This window comes from Halichoerus grypus, chromosome 8 (genome assembly GCF_964656455.1).
Source record: "Halichoerus grypus chromosome 8, mHalGry1.hap1.1, whole genome shotgun sequence".
Taxonomy (NCBI): domain Eukaryota; kingdom Metazoa; phylum Chordata; class Mammalia; order Carnivora; family Phocidae; genus Halichoerus; species Halichoerus grypus.
Window position 1 is genome coordinate 100,202,328 of NC_135719.1, and position 13,450 is coordinate 100,215,777.

Genomic DNA, 13,450 nt, shown 5'->3' on the forward strand with positions numbered 1-13,450 from the left:
TTTAAAGTGAGGATGGGAATGTAACTGAAAAGGACTGCTAATACTGTCAATGTAAGCAGCCTTCATTTGTCCAGAGGATAATTTCATATAACCCTTTAATGATCAATTCCCCAAGCCCCTAACTTGTTTCCTCTATTGTTTCCTTTTTTTTTTAATGTTTCCTCTTGAGGAAACCTGAGAGGACCCAGAGTCTATATCATCCTGAAGTAGAGATTTAAGGCTGAATTTCTGTTCATGTTTAGTAGGTAAAGGGGTAAAAGCTGGGCAATTGTTGGGAAAACCTTAGATTTGTCCCCAAAGACAATATTTTCCTTTGGAGGGGTGGAGCGCTGTCTGTGTTTAAGATCAAGGATGTAAAAGGCCCTTAACACTGTCTTTTGGCTTAGAAAGTCCCCCACACCGGTGAGAAAACAGCAGGAGCAGCTGCCGGGTCTTCGGCGGCGGCCGCGGGGCGGAGACCGGGCGGAGAGGGGGCGGGGCCAACTGCCCCTCCCCCCCGGCCCAGGATCCCGCGGAGGGCGAGGCCTGCGCGCAGCGTTACCACGTGATTCCTTCGCCTCCGGGGCACCGACGCATGCGCGCCGTGCTCTCGACGAGGCGGCACTGGTGCTGGTGGCGGCTGCTGCGGAGTCTGTGGGACGGAGACGGTGGAAGTGCCATCTTCGGCTCGGTTGGCCCAGACTGCGGCTCATGGCATTGAGTGGCATCCGTCGTCAGGTCAGCCGGGGCGGGCGTCTTGGAATTGGCCGGGCGGGGTGCGGGGGGGGTGATTGGCGGGGCAGGAAGGGGCCTGCCTTGTTTCAGGCCGCACTGGGGTTGCGGCCTCCCTCAGCCGCCCTGTTTGAGGCCTGGCCTGGCCTCGGCTCCCAGCTGTCCATTCCTTTCTCCTTCCCACCTGTTGGGTGGAGCAGGGCGAGGTTACTTTTCTTAGTTAGACCAAACGTTTCTCTGACGAGTGCGCCTTATGAAGAAGGGCGGGGAAATGCGGGCCTCCACGTTGACTTAGGAAGCGTTTTGGGGGTTAAGTCTGAAGCCCTAGGTTTCCCAAGAGCTGGAAACCAGTGTGCTGGGAGGACTGGAAGTGGAAGGGGCTCAATAGTAGCCGTCAGAGGATTGAGAGAATTCAAATTCTGTTAAAAGCTTGTAGGCGCCATGTAGTGGCACGTTCCGCGTTCCGACTACACAAGCCACACTGTTGGGACACTGAGTCACAGCACCCCAAAGATCAGCCAGAGCTTCTGGCAGCATAGCATAATCAGAAAAATCAGACATTAAAGATCCTAGTAGGATCTTTTAAAGACACCTATTTAAAAACAGTATTTACCTTTTGTAATCAGAAACCAGCACTGGTGTTTTTCTCGCTCTGAAATCACATCTTTAATAAGTCGTACTGCTCTTAATGTGTTATTGATGATATTACAATACTATATTATTTTATGCCGATTAAATTGTTTTTAGTTTGATGTTCATGTTGCCTTCTCTTTAAGGACTTGAGGTTATTTGGCAACTGATCCAGTCTGTTCAGAAATACTTTAAACTTTTTTTTACAGCTGGAAAGGTTGAAGCTTAAGAAAACACATTTTATACAGGGAAGTATGAAGCTCATGTTGGAACTTAAGTGTTTTGGTCTCTCTGGGATCTTAAGTGGATTGAAAAAAAAAAACTGTCAGGTACCCCCCTCCCCCCTCCCATTTATAACCTCATTCTAGAGTTGCACAAGTTGGAACTTTCCACTGTTCAGCTTCTGGTAGGGATAAAGTGAACGAAAGGAGTTGTGCTAAAGAACTCTAGTTCCTAGATTGTGAACTCTGGAATAATTAGGGGTTGACCAAAGATGCCTAATTAGTAGGTGGTATGAGATACTTGAAGTGAGAATTGAAAAACAGGGTTTTTGTAGTGTCAGAGTATTTGGTAATATTTTTGCTTGCTTACCTATAGTTGAGTAAGAAAAAGAATTTTATAAATCAAGTTATAAAAGATGTGTGTACATGCATGTCATAAAGAGAAAGAATGGGCACCTGGCCACCTCAGTCAATAGAGCACGTGACTTTTGATCTCGGGGTTATGAGTTCAAGCCCCACATCTGGTGTAGAGATTATTTAAAAATCTTAAAAAATAAATAAGGAAAAGAACAGAACCTTTTGTGGTATGTTAATAACTAATCTGCATGAAACATAGGATTTTGTGTGTGTGTGTGTGTGAAAAATAGTCAAAAGGAGAAAGAAAGTAGTAGTTCCAGTCAAATGGTGATTTTTTTTTTCCCCCAAAGACTTGGAGGTGATGCAGTCATTTATGTAAATATATGTATATAAAGTTAAGTTTCTGGAACATATTAAGTGTTTAATATGTGGAAATTAAAAAGGTCAATCTGTGAACATTCTTCTTAGCCTCTAAAACAGTTGCCAAAACCAGTGGTTATGATAGTCTCTTCTTAACAACTTGTGTCTTCAAATTGGCTTATCTGTGGATGAGGAACAGAGTAACTCGTAGATTGCAAAGCTAGTTGATTTGCAATACTCAGATTACTGACTTTTTAGTCCTTAGTGATGACTTTAGATATTTTTGTGTTGCTCTGTTTATGAAAAGAATAATACATGGTGTGATTTTGAGTGCCTATAGGGAGTTAAGAGAGAGGTATTAAATTAGACTTCACATTTTTAATTAAGTATGGGTTAAGTGATCCTCCAAAAGACCTTTTAAATTTTAAGATGGCATGCTAAATTGTTAGTGAAATGTTTAATGTATGCTATAACTGAACTAAAAGTTGAATGTATGATATAGAACTGTATTTTTTAATGTACTACATAGTCACATTATAATTTATCATGTTTCCTTTCATGGTTGTGGACTTTGGGCCTCTAATAAGATTTTATAAGAAAGTGAAATGTAGTAAGAAGGCATTGTTTGAGAAAAGGAGGAAAGTTTTGTTAGTCTAAGAGAATAGAGTAAGCCAAGGTTTGGACATGAAAAATACATTGGGCTCTGTAAATAGCAATGAGGAGGAATACTGTAGGATTAGTATGTTTGAAAAGTTAAGCTGGGGCCAGATTTGTCACTCACTTTTTCAACAGAGATTTAGTGTGCTATTATATACTAGACACTGTTTTAGGTTCTAGGAACACAGTAGTGAATAAAACCATGGCCTCTGTTCTGTATTTAATATTACAGTAATATTAATTTATTAATAATTAATAATTTATTTATTTATTTATCTGTAGCAGTAGTGTAGCAGTATTTTTCAAATTTTTTGACTGCGACCCATAATAGGTTGTACATGTAATATTGCATCCCAATAAACACCAGTTGCATTCTGTATGTATTTCAACAATATGCCCTCAATGTGTGCGTGAACTCTGATACATTGTTTTCAATTCTGTATTTTTCCATTAAAAAAAAATGAGTTGATTTGAAGCAGTCTGAAAATTGAAAAACATTACTCAAGAGGGGATATAAAATAGGGACTCCTGGCTGGCTGGCTCAGTCAGTAAAGCCTGCAGCTCTTGATCTCTGGGTTGTGAGTTAGAGCCCCATGTTGAGTGTGGAGATTGCTTAAATAAACTTAAAAAAAAAAAAAAGAGGGGAGATGATAATTACTTGAACTGTAGTAATAGCAGTGTGAATGAAGAGGATAGTTAATCTTTATGGCAAGGTATTTGTGATTATTTTGTGAATGAGGCTTAGAGAGGTTAAGTATCTTGCTCAGTGTTCCCTAATGAGTAACTGGGCCAGATCTTTAATTCAGTTCTGTCCGACTCTAAAGCCCAAGTACTTTATTTATTTATTTTTAATGATTTTATTTATTTGACAGAGAGAGTGAGAGAGCACAAGCAGGGAGAACAGTAGAGGGAGAGAGAGAAGCAGGCTCCCTGTGGGACTCCATCCCAGGACCCTGGGATCATGACCTGAGCCAAAGGCAGACACTTAACCATCTGAGCCACCCAGGTGCCCCTAAAGCCCAAGTACTTTATTATACAACTTCTCATGTGGCTATGAAAATAATATATTAGTTTTTAGTCTGGGGGGACTAAGGACTCTGATACTATTTATTTATTATTCAATGAATTGAGTGTGTAGTACTAGTCCTCCCGGTGTACTCTATCCCTATGTATTGGTAGATCTGGTCCTTACTCACAAGAAACTTGTAATCTAGTAGGAAAGATGATATCAAACAAGTACCACAAATGTGATTTTTGCTATGGAGAAAAAGACAGAATGCTGTGGAAGCATCACTGAGGGAAGCTAACTAATTTGGAGTGTATGGGAAAACATTTTACGAAGTGATGTTTAAACTTCACGCACAGAGGAATGAGTAGGCTTCAGCTAGATTGAGGGTTCTAAGTGGGGATGGGGTATAGGGGTAGGAGAGTATTCCAGATGGAAGAAACTGGGTACACTAAGGCCTTGAAGTGGAAAGGAGCTGAACTGGAAAACAAAACCAAACTTCAACAAAAATAGAATTTCTTGGCTGCAGAAGTTTTTAGAGAATGGGGAGAGTTTTGGTGTTAGCATGGGTTAGAATCCTGTCTCTCTTCCTTACTAACCATATAACCTTTGACAAATTATTCAATTTTAGTTTTGTTTTTCCCATTCTTAAAAATGGGTAAATGGCATTCAGCAGAATACTTGTTCAATAAATGGTGTCTCAGGATTATCACAAATAGCTGGTAATTGAAATCATAGCAGTATATGATGACATGCTTTCATTCATTCATTCTTTCACAAATAAGTGTCTTCAGTGTGTCATGCAACTCAGTATGCAATAATTGAATTTTGTGTGTGTGTGTGTGTGTGTATAATCACAGCAGATGTCACAAAAGAATATACCTTTACTATGTGCGAAGCACTCTGATAAAATTTTTTTCCATTTTAGTTTTCATTTGCAAAAAGAGAAAAAGCTGGTCTGGAGCAGTCTGCAGTTTGAAAAATACTGGTCTAGTGGGGAGATAATGATTAAACTATAGCAGTAGTACTGTGAATAAAAAGAAGGGGATGGTTAATTTTTATGTTGGGTATACTAAATGAGTAAATTATTTACTATGTTATAGTATAATATTATGGCTAAAAGAAAAAAATAGAGGACGGTAAAGGGGATCAAATATGGTAAAAGGGATCATGTATGCTGGGGATGGGAGCAAGTTACATTTTTTTTTTTTTTTAAAGATTTTTTATTTATTTGTTGAGAGAGATAGTGATAGAGAGAGAGCATGAGAGGGGGAGAGTCAGAGGGAGAAGCAGACTCCCCGCCGAGCAGGGAGCCCGATGCGGGACTCGATCCCGGGACTCCAGGATCATGACCTGAGCCGAAGGCAGTCGCTTAAACAACTGAGCCACCCAGGCGCCCCAGCAAGTTACATTTTTAAATAGGATTGCCCAGGTAGGTCTTACTGAGAAGGTGACCAGTATTTCTTCCTCTCTCCCTCCCCCTCCCTCCCTCCCTTCCTTCCTTTTAAGATTTATTTATTTGAGAGAAAGAGAGAGGGAGTGGGTTTGGGAGCGGGTGTTGGGAGGGAGAGGGAGAGAATCTCAAGGAGACTCTGCTGAGCACAGAGCCCCACACCAGGCTCAATCTGAGGACTCGGAGGTCATGACCTGAGCCGAAATCAAGAGTCAGACACCCCGAGAAGGTGACATATCAACAAAGGAGAAGGTAAGGAAGGCATCTGGGAGAAGATCACTCTGGATAGAGGAAACAGCCATTCAAAGGCTCTAAGGCTGGAGAATATGGTCTGTTTTAGAGAAAACAAGATGTCAGTGTGGCTGGGGGTGAGTGAGGGCAAGAGTCGAGAAGATGAGGTCAAAAGATAAATGGTAGGAGGGGGACAGTGGGCCATTTCAAGGACATTGACTTTTACTCTGTGAGAGCAGTGGAGTGGCATGGTCTTATTTATGTTTTAGAAAGAATACTATCTGCTACGCTGAGAATGGACTGGGGACAGGGAGGTAGGGGTGGGGTGCAGCAAAAGGGAAGAAGACGGTTATCTATAGAAGGTTATAGAAGACTGTAATAGTATTCTAGATGAGAGATGAGTGGTTTGAATGAGAATTGTAAGAAGTGGGATGCTGAATATATATGAAAGGTTCCATAACAAAGTGGTTGGGTGTGAGAGAAAGAAGAGTTAAGGATGACTCCCAAGATTTTCAGCCTGAGCAACTGAAAGGAGGATTTTCTGTCAGCAGATTTGGGGAAGGCAATGGATAGAGCAGGTTTTGGGGGAGAGATCAGAAGTTCACTTAGGGATATTTTGTAATTTGAAATGGTTGTGTATGTGTAGATGATAAAAGTAGCAGTTAGATATATGGATCTGGAGTCTGGAAAAAAGGGCTGGAGATAGAATTTGGGAGTTGGCATATAATTAGTATTTGCATTTAAAACCGTGTGAGATTGGGAGTTAATGGAGATAGAGAGGGGTAGATGACCTTGAAAGAAAGATCAAGTGCCTGAGGAGACTAGTGCTCAGGAGGAAGAGTGATTGTGAGATAGAAAGAGGTGATGGTGTGACTTGGAAGCCAAGTGAAGGAAATATATCAAATGGAAAAACGTTATCAGCCCAAGGAGAGTGTCGGTTGAGAAAAGGAGAGAGTTGAGGACAAAATCTTGGGTGCCACCAATTCTTAAAGGACTGTTGTGAAGAAAAAAAAATTCTTCAGAATGGTAGGAGGAAAGCTAGGTGAATGTGATATGTCAGAAAAGGCAAGAAAGGAGAACCTTTCAAGTAGGAAGTCATCATTACTGTTGGATGCTGTAAGGAGTAGATCAGGAAGATGAATTAGGAAATGTTTAATTGGACTTAATGAACAAGAAGATTGTTACCTTGGCAAATTTTAGAGAGTGATGAAACCAAATTGAAGAGGAAATAGAGGTTACAGAAGTAGAGATAAGAAGCTTGTACAACTTCATTGGCTTTGTCCTTAAAACAAAATCCAGATCTTTTTTTTTAATTTTTAAAAAAATTTTTTTGTAAAGATTTTATTTATTTATTTGACAGAGAGAGACACAGCGAGAGAGGGAGCACAAGCAGGGGGAGTGGGAGAGGGAGAAGCAGGCTTCCTGCTGAGCAGGGAGCCTGATGGGGGGCTGGATCCCAGGAACCTGGGATCATGACCTGAGCCGAAGACAGACGTTTAACGACTGAGCCATCCAGGCGCCCCCAAAATCCAGATCCTTAACATAGGTTATGATTGATTACCCTTTATTTGTTTTTAAGCTGAATTGTCGTATATATGTTACAAATTATATAGAAGAAGAAGAAGAAAAACATTTACATGTTTGAATGCTATTGGAAGTGATTTAAGACACTGAGAGAAACTGATAAGTGGAGAGTAAAGATAATTTAAGATCCACCATTCTTGAGAAGATGGGTGGGAGAAATGATCAATTCATGAGTTCAGGGTGTGACCTTTACTAGGAGCAGAGATATTTTATCCATTATGACCAAGGGAAGGAGGAGGACCAATGATGATTATGTATTTCAACCATTGTAGGAGTGCTATAGTAGAGATACAAAACAAATACTTTTTGAGAGTGGAAAAGAGGCAAGATTATAAATGAGGCAAGGGGATTCGGAGGTTGGTATCATAATAGATTTGCTTCTTGGAGATGTAAAGAATTTTAAGAAAGAAATGGAGGCTTAATAGAAATCTAAGGATAAAGACTTACCATTGGTTGTGGCAACTAGCTCATTATGAGAAATTAGTATTTTTATTTGGAGTGGTATGGACTGGACTGCATGGTGAACCAACAGATGATTATTTTCCTGGGAAAAATGCTGCAGTGAACACCCTTGTTAATGATTAATTCTTTAAAATGGACTTTAAAAAGAATTATTTCTAAGTATAGAAATGTCACTTTTTATGTATTTCTCTTTTATCTAGCAACTTTGTTAGTCTAATCCTTCTAATAGTTGCCTGTGGATTCCTCATTATTTCTTTAAGAGAAAATTCTACAAGTGTTATTGGTAGGTCAAGATATACTTAATTTTAAGGTTTATGCTACATGTTAGCATATTGAAATTTGAGAATATAACCCAAAAAAATAGCTTTTCAAAAATGGGCATTTACATGAGAAGATGTACTGTGATGTACTTAGTAAAGCCAAATATTAGGAAGGACTCAAACCAAATTGAGGGATATTTAAGCAAATCCAGCGTATTGCCCTTCTTGCTTATCTATGTTTCTGTGAATGCGCTAAACAAGGACTTGTCTCAGAACTGCTCTTTCTGCTGCCTGGAATTTTCTTGCTCTCCATATCTGTATAATTGACTTACTACATCATCCTCTCTCTCTTTTTTTTTTTTTTTCCTTAGCACTTAGTATCTTGTACATACTGTAAACATACTTTTTTTTTTTTTTTTTTTTTTTTTAAGAAAAGTCCGTATTCTTTGGGACACCTGGGTGGCTCAGTCGGTTAAGCGGCTGCCTTTGGCCCGGGTCATGATCCCAGGGTCCTGGGATCAAGTCCCACATCGGGCTTCTTGCTCAGTGGGGAGCCTGCTTCTCCCTCTCTCTCCCTCTGCTTGTGCTCTCTCTGTCAGATAAATAAAATCTTTAAAAAAAAAAAAAAAAGAAATGACTGTATTCTTCAACTAAAATGTCAGCTCCTTGAGAGTAGGGACTTTGTTTTGTTCACAGTTAAATTTCCAGTGCTTAAGACAGTATCTGACACACAGAAGTTGCTCACTAAATATCTATTGAATGAATATTATTACAGAAGGAAATGATATTGGTTAGAGATTTTTTTTTTTTTTAAGATTTTATTTATTTATTTGACAGAGAGATAGAGAGAGAGCTCAAGTAGGCAGAGTGGCAGGCAGAGGGAGAGGGAGAAGGAGGCTTCCCGCTGAGCGGGAAGCCCGATGCGAGGCTCGATCCCAGGCCCCTGGGATCATGATCTGAGCCGAAGGCAGAAGCTTAACCGACTGAGCCACCCAGGCGCCCCTAGAGATTTTTTTTTTTAAATAAATACTAAATGAACAGGGTTTAGCATAATTTGTAAACCTAATTTCAGTAAAATAAAAAATAAGAGAACATAAAAATGAAATAATATCGTGTAAACCCTAAAGGACAAAGGACAGAAGAGGAAGTATCAACATGAGAATTAAAACGTTTTGGAAGAAAAAAGATGGACTGGATTTAACTGATGAACTTAGGTTTTCATTTTTCTGCATTCAGTTCTTTGCCTGCAGAGAGGGAAGTTAATAAGAAATATGAGGAATTGTCCCACAAAACTCCAGAAAGGCTCAGGAATATTGGTTACCACGTGCCTCTGAAAGTGAGAGTGCTGAGTGGAGCTAAAAATTCTAGAATTGGTTGAAAGTCTGGAGTAGTTTAGACCCTCCATTTTCCTTCTCCATATAATATAACTAGCAAAAAACTAGATGTTTATTATTTGAAAAGGGTGGAACAAGAGAAGTTTTGACACAGCTGATGGGAGTTGGGACAGGGGTGAAGGGTCTTGATGAAAATGGGAAATTGAATGAAAGTGTACATATTGAATGGTGAGATCACTAGCCCTGTTTTTCTTCTTTGTCCCAGAATGCTTACTGCCTTCTGTATATATTTTTAGGTTGAAACATTCTTCTTTGGGAAAACTTAACACCAGGGAAATGATGTAAAGCACTGACATTTAGTGAGTTCCCCCTCAGTAGAATGCCATTCTGCACTGAGGTTCACCAGTGTTCAAGCTTTATGTAGCTTCTGATTTTGTGTGATGCCTCACACTTCTTGAACAGCAGTTTGAAGATCACTCTACTTGAGAGACCAAAACAAATAGTCAAAAAATACTCAGACAGTGCTGAGAACAGAAGAAAATTTAAAGTGATTTATAGAGACATAGGAGATATTGCACCAGTGAAACAGGAATAGGAGACTGTAAAATGGATTATTCAGAGTAAAAGGAATTAAAATTTTGATTCATATATTAAAAATCTAGTAAAAGTGATCACTCAGAGTAGAATGAGTCATAGGGATGGGGGAAAAATGTAGGAAAAGGTAAGAAAAGTAGAGCATCAGTCCAGGAGGTCCAACAACTGAGTAATGTGAGTTCAACAAAGATAAAAGAGAAAACCAAGGGAAGAAAATTATTACATAAATGATAAATATGGAATATAAGAATTGAATGATGTAAATATCTAGAGTAAAATAGGCCTTCTGAATGAATGCCAGCAGAATGAGTAGAAAAGACTTACCCTAAGGCTCATCATTTTGGAATTTCAGAACACCTGGATTAAAAGATACCATGGAGAAAAACAGGTCTCAAATAGAGGAGTTTTCTCAATAGCAATACCCTAGGGGCGCCTGGGTGACACAGTCGGTTAAGCGTCCAACTCTTGGTTTCAACTCAGGTTGTGATCTTGGGGTTGTGGGATTGAGCCCTGCGTTGGGCTCTGCGTTCAGGGTAAAGTTGGCTTGGGACTCTCTCTTCTTCCCTCCCTCCCTCTCCTTCTGCCCCTCCCCTCTGTGCTAGTGCGCAAGCTCTCTCTCAAATGAATAGATCTTCAAAAAAAAAAAAAAAAAAGCAACACCCTATGCTAGGAAACAATGAAAAGATTCCTTCAAAACTTTTTTTTTTTTTAAGTAATCTGAATGCTTAACATAGGGCTCAAACTCACCACCCTGAGATCAGGAATCTAGTAAGAGCAAAAAATGTCTAAAATTGAAAAATCAAGAAATAAGATAGACCTCCAGATAAACTCTGTTGTCTGCTGGTTTTATGGAGTCAAAGTCAACAGCTTTTTTCCTCCTTTTAAAACTTCTGCAAAAATTCTTTTGTCAGGGCACCTGGGTGGCTCAGTCGGTTAAGCGGCTACCTTCGGCTCAGGTCATGATCCTGGGGTCCTGGGATCGAGCCCCACGTCCCGCTCCCTGCTCAGCAGAGAGCCTGCTTCTCCCTCTGCCTGCCACTCTGCCTACTTGTGCTCTATCTCTCTGTCAAATAAATAAATAAATAAAATCTTAAAAAAAAAATTTTTTGTCTTTTCCTCAGTTTTTTTTTTATTTTTATTTTTTATTTTTATTTTAAAAGATTTTATTTATTTGACAGAGAGATAGTGAGAGTTGGAATACAAGCAGGGGGAGTTGGAGAGGAAGAAGCAGGCTTCCCGCCGATCAGGGAGCCCAGTGAGGGGCTCTATCCCAGGACCCTGGGATCACGACCCAAGCCGAAGGCGGATGTTTTTTTTTTTTTTTTTTTAAAGATTTTATTTATTTATTTGACAGAGACAGACACAGTGAGAGAGGGAACACAAGCAATGGGAGTGAGAGAGGGAGAAGCAGGCTTCCTGCGGAGCATGGAGCCCGATGTGGGGCTCGATCCCAGGACCCTGGGATCATGACCTGAGCTGAAGGCAGACGCTTAACGACTGAGCCACCCAGGTGCCCCCGAAGGCGGATGTTTAACGACTGAGCCACCCAGGTGCCCTCCTCAGTTATTTTGAAGTGTAACATCAGGATTGGAAAATGCTATTTGAGGAATTTGTTTGCAGTGATACTTTGATTTATGTGAATTTATAGACTTCCACATGCTTTTATCTCATCTGATGTTCTCAACAGCCCTATGCAAATATTGTTAGTCCCTAATTTAGAAGTGAGGAAAGTAAGACTGATGTAGGATCACATGCTATTAAGGGAGAGAACTTAGACTCACTCCCCTTAGCCCTGTTCATTCTAATATTTACTGTACTATATCTCATGATGAAAGAAGGATTTGGATGGGTACCGGGGGGGCTCAGTCAGTTAAGCATCTGCCTTTGGCCCAGGTCATGATCCCAGGGTTCTGTAATCGAGCCCCATGTTGGGCTCCCTGCTCATCGGGGAGGTTGCTTCTCTCTCTTCTCCCCATTTGTGCTCTCTGCTATCTCTGTCTCTCTCAAATAAATAAAATCTTAAAAAAAAAAAAAAGGATTTGGAAATTCTAATTCCTAGTCTTTTGTACTTTATATTTCCTAATTTACTTATAATTAAGCTGTTGTCTTACTTTTTTTGTGTGATAAAAGCCACATAACATAAAATTTACCTTAACTGTTTTAAGTGTATAGTTCAGTAGTGTTAAATATATTCACATGGTTGTAAACAGATTACCAGAACTTTTCATTTTACAAATCTGAAACTATACTCATTAAACAGCTCCCCTTTTCTCCCTCACTGCATTCCCTGGTAACTGCATTCTATTTTGTTTCTATGAATTTGATTATTCTAGATACCTCATATAAGTAGAATCATACATACAGTGTCTTTTTTTGTGACTGGCTTACTTCACTTAGCATAATGTCCTCAAGGTTCATCCATATAGAATATGACAGGATTTCTTTCATTTTAAAGGCTAAAGAGGGGCGCCTGGATGGCTCAGCTGATTAAGCATCAGACTCTTGATTTAGGCTCCGGTTGTGATCTTGGGGTTGAGAGATTGAGCCCTGCTTCGGCTCTGTGCTGGGCGTGGAGACTGCTTAAGAGTCTCTCTCTGCCCCTCCCCTCTTGCTCGCTTGGGCGCTCTCTCTCACTCTTTTTCCCTCTCTAAAAAAACCCTAACGGCTGAATAATATTTCATTGTATATACTACATTTTGTTTATTCATCTGTCAGTGGACATTTGAGTTGCTTGCTCCTTTTGGCTGTTGTGGGTTGTGCTGCTGTGAATGTGGGCGTGCATGTAGCTCTTTGAGTCCCTGCTTTTAGTTTGGATATATACCAAGTGGGATTCTTTGGTCATATATAGTAGTTCTGTTTTTAATTTTATCAGGCACCTTCATACTGTTTTCTGTAGCTGTTGCATCATTTTACAATCCTACCAACAGTGTACAAGGATTCCAGTTTCTCATCCTTGCCAAGACTTATTTTGTTTTTTTGTTTTTGTAGTAGCTACCATAATGGTTGTGATGAGATACCTAATTGTGATTTTGATTTGTGTTTTTCTGATGATTAGTGATGTTGAGTATCTGTTCATATGCTTGTTGGCCATTTGTATATCATCTTTGGAGAGATTCTGTTGAAGTCTTTTACCCATTTTTAAATCAAGTTACTTTTTTGTTTTTGAGTTGTAGTTCTTTATATATCCTGGATATTAACCCATAATTGGATATAAGATTTACAGATATTTCCTCCTATTCTTATGTTGTCTTTTCACTCTGTTGATTGTGTTCTCTGATGCACAAAAGTTTTAAACTTTGAGATAGCCCATTTGTCTGTTTTTACTTTTGTTCCCTTTGTTTTTGGTGTCATTTCCAGGAAATCATTGCCAAGTCCAGTATCATGAAGATTTCCCGTATGTTTTCTTCTAGAAATTTTATAGTTTTAGGTTTTACATTCAGGCTTTGAATTCATTTTGAGTTAATTTTTGTATGTGGTATAAGGTAAGGCTCCAACTTCATTCTTTTGTATGTGAATATCCAGTTTTCCAGCACCTTTTGTTAAACTGACTGCCCTTTCTTTGTTGAATGATCTTGGTATCCTTGTTGAAA

General features: G+C 39.6%; 1 protein-coding gene across 1 annotated transcript in view; it reads left to right on the plus strand.

Annotated features, from left to right (window-relative positions):
• Window positions 1-571: 571 nt before the first annotated feature.
• Window positions 572-13,450, plus strand: part of PRPF39 (pre-mRNA processing factor 39) — a 38,231-nt gene continuing 25,352 nt past the window's right edge. Inside the window, exon 1 of the mRNA XM_036111475.2 lies at window positions 572-717. The gene's annotated coding sequence lies outside the window, so the exon portion shown is untranslated. The remainder of the gene's footprint in view (window positions 718-13,450) is intronic.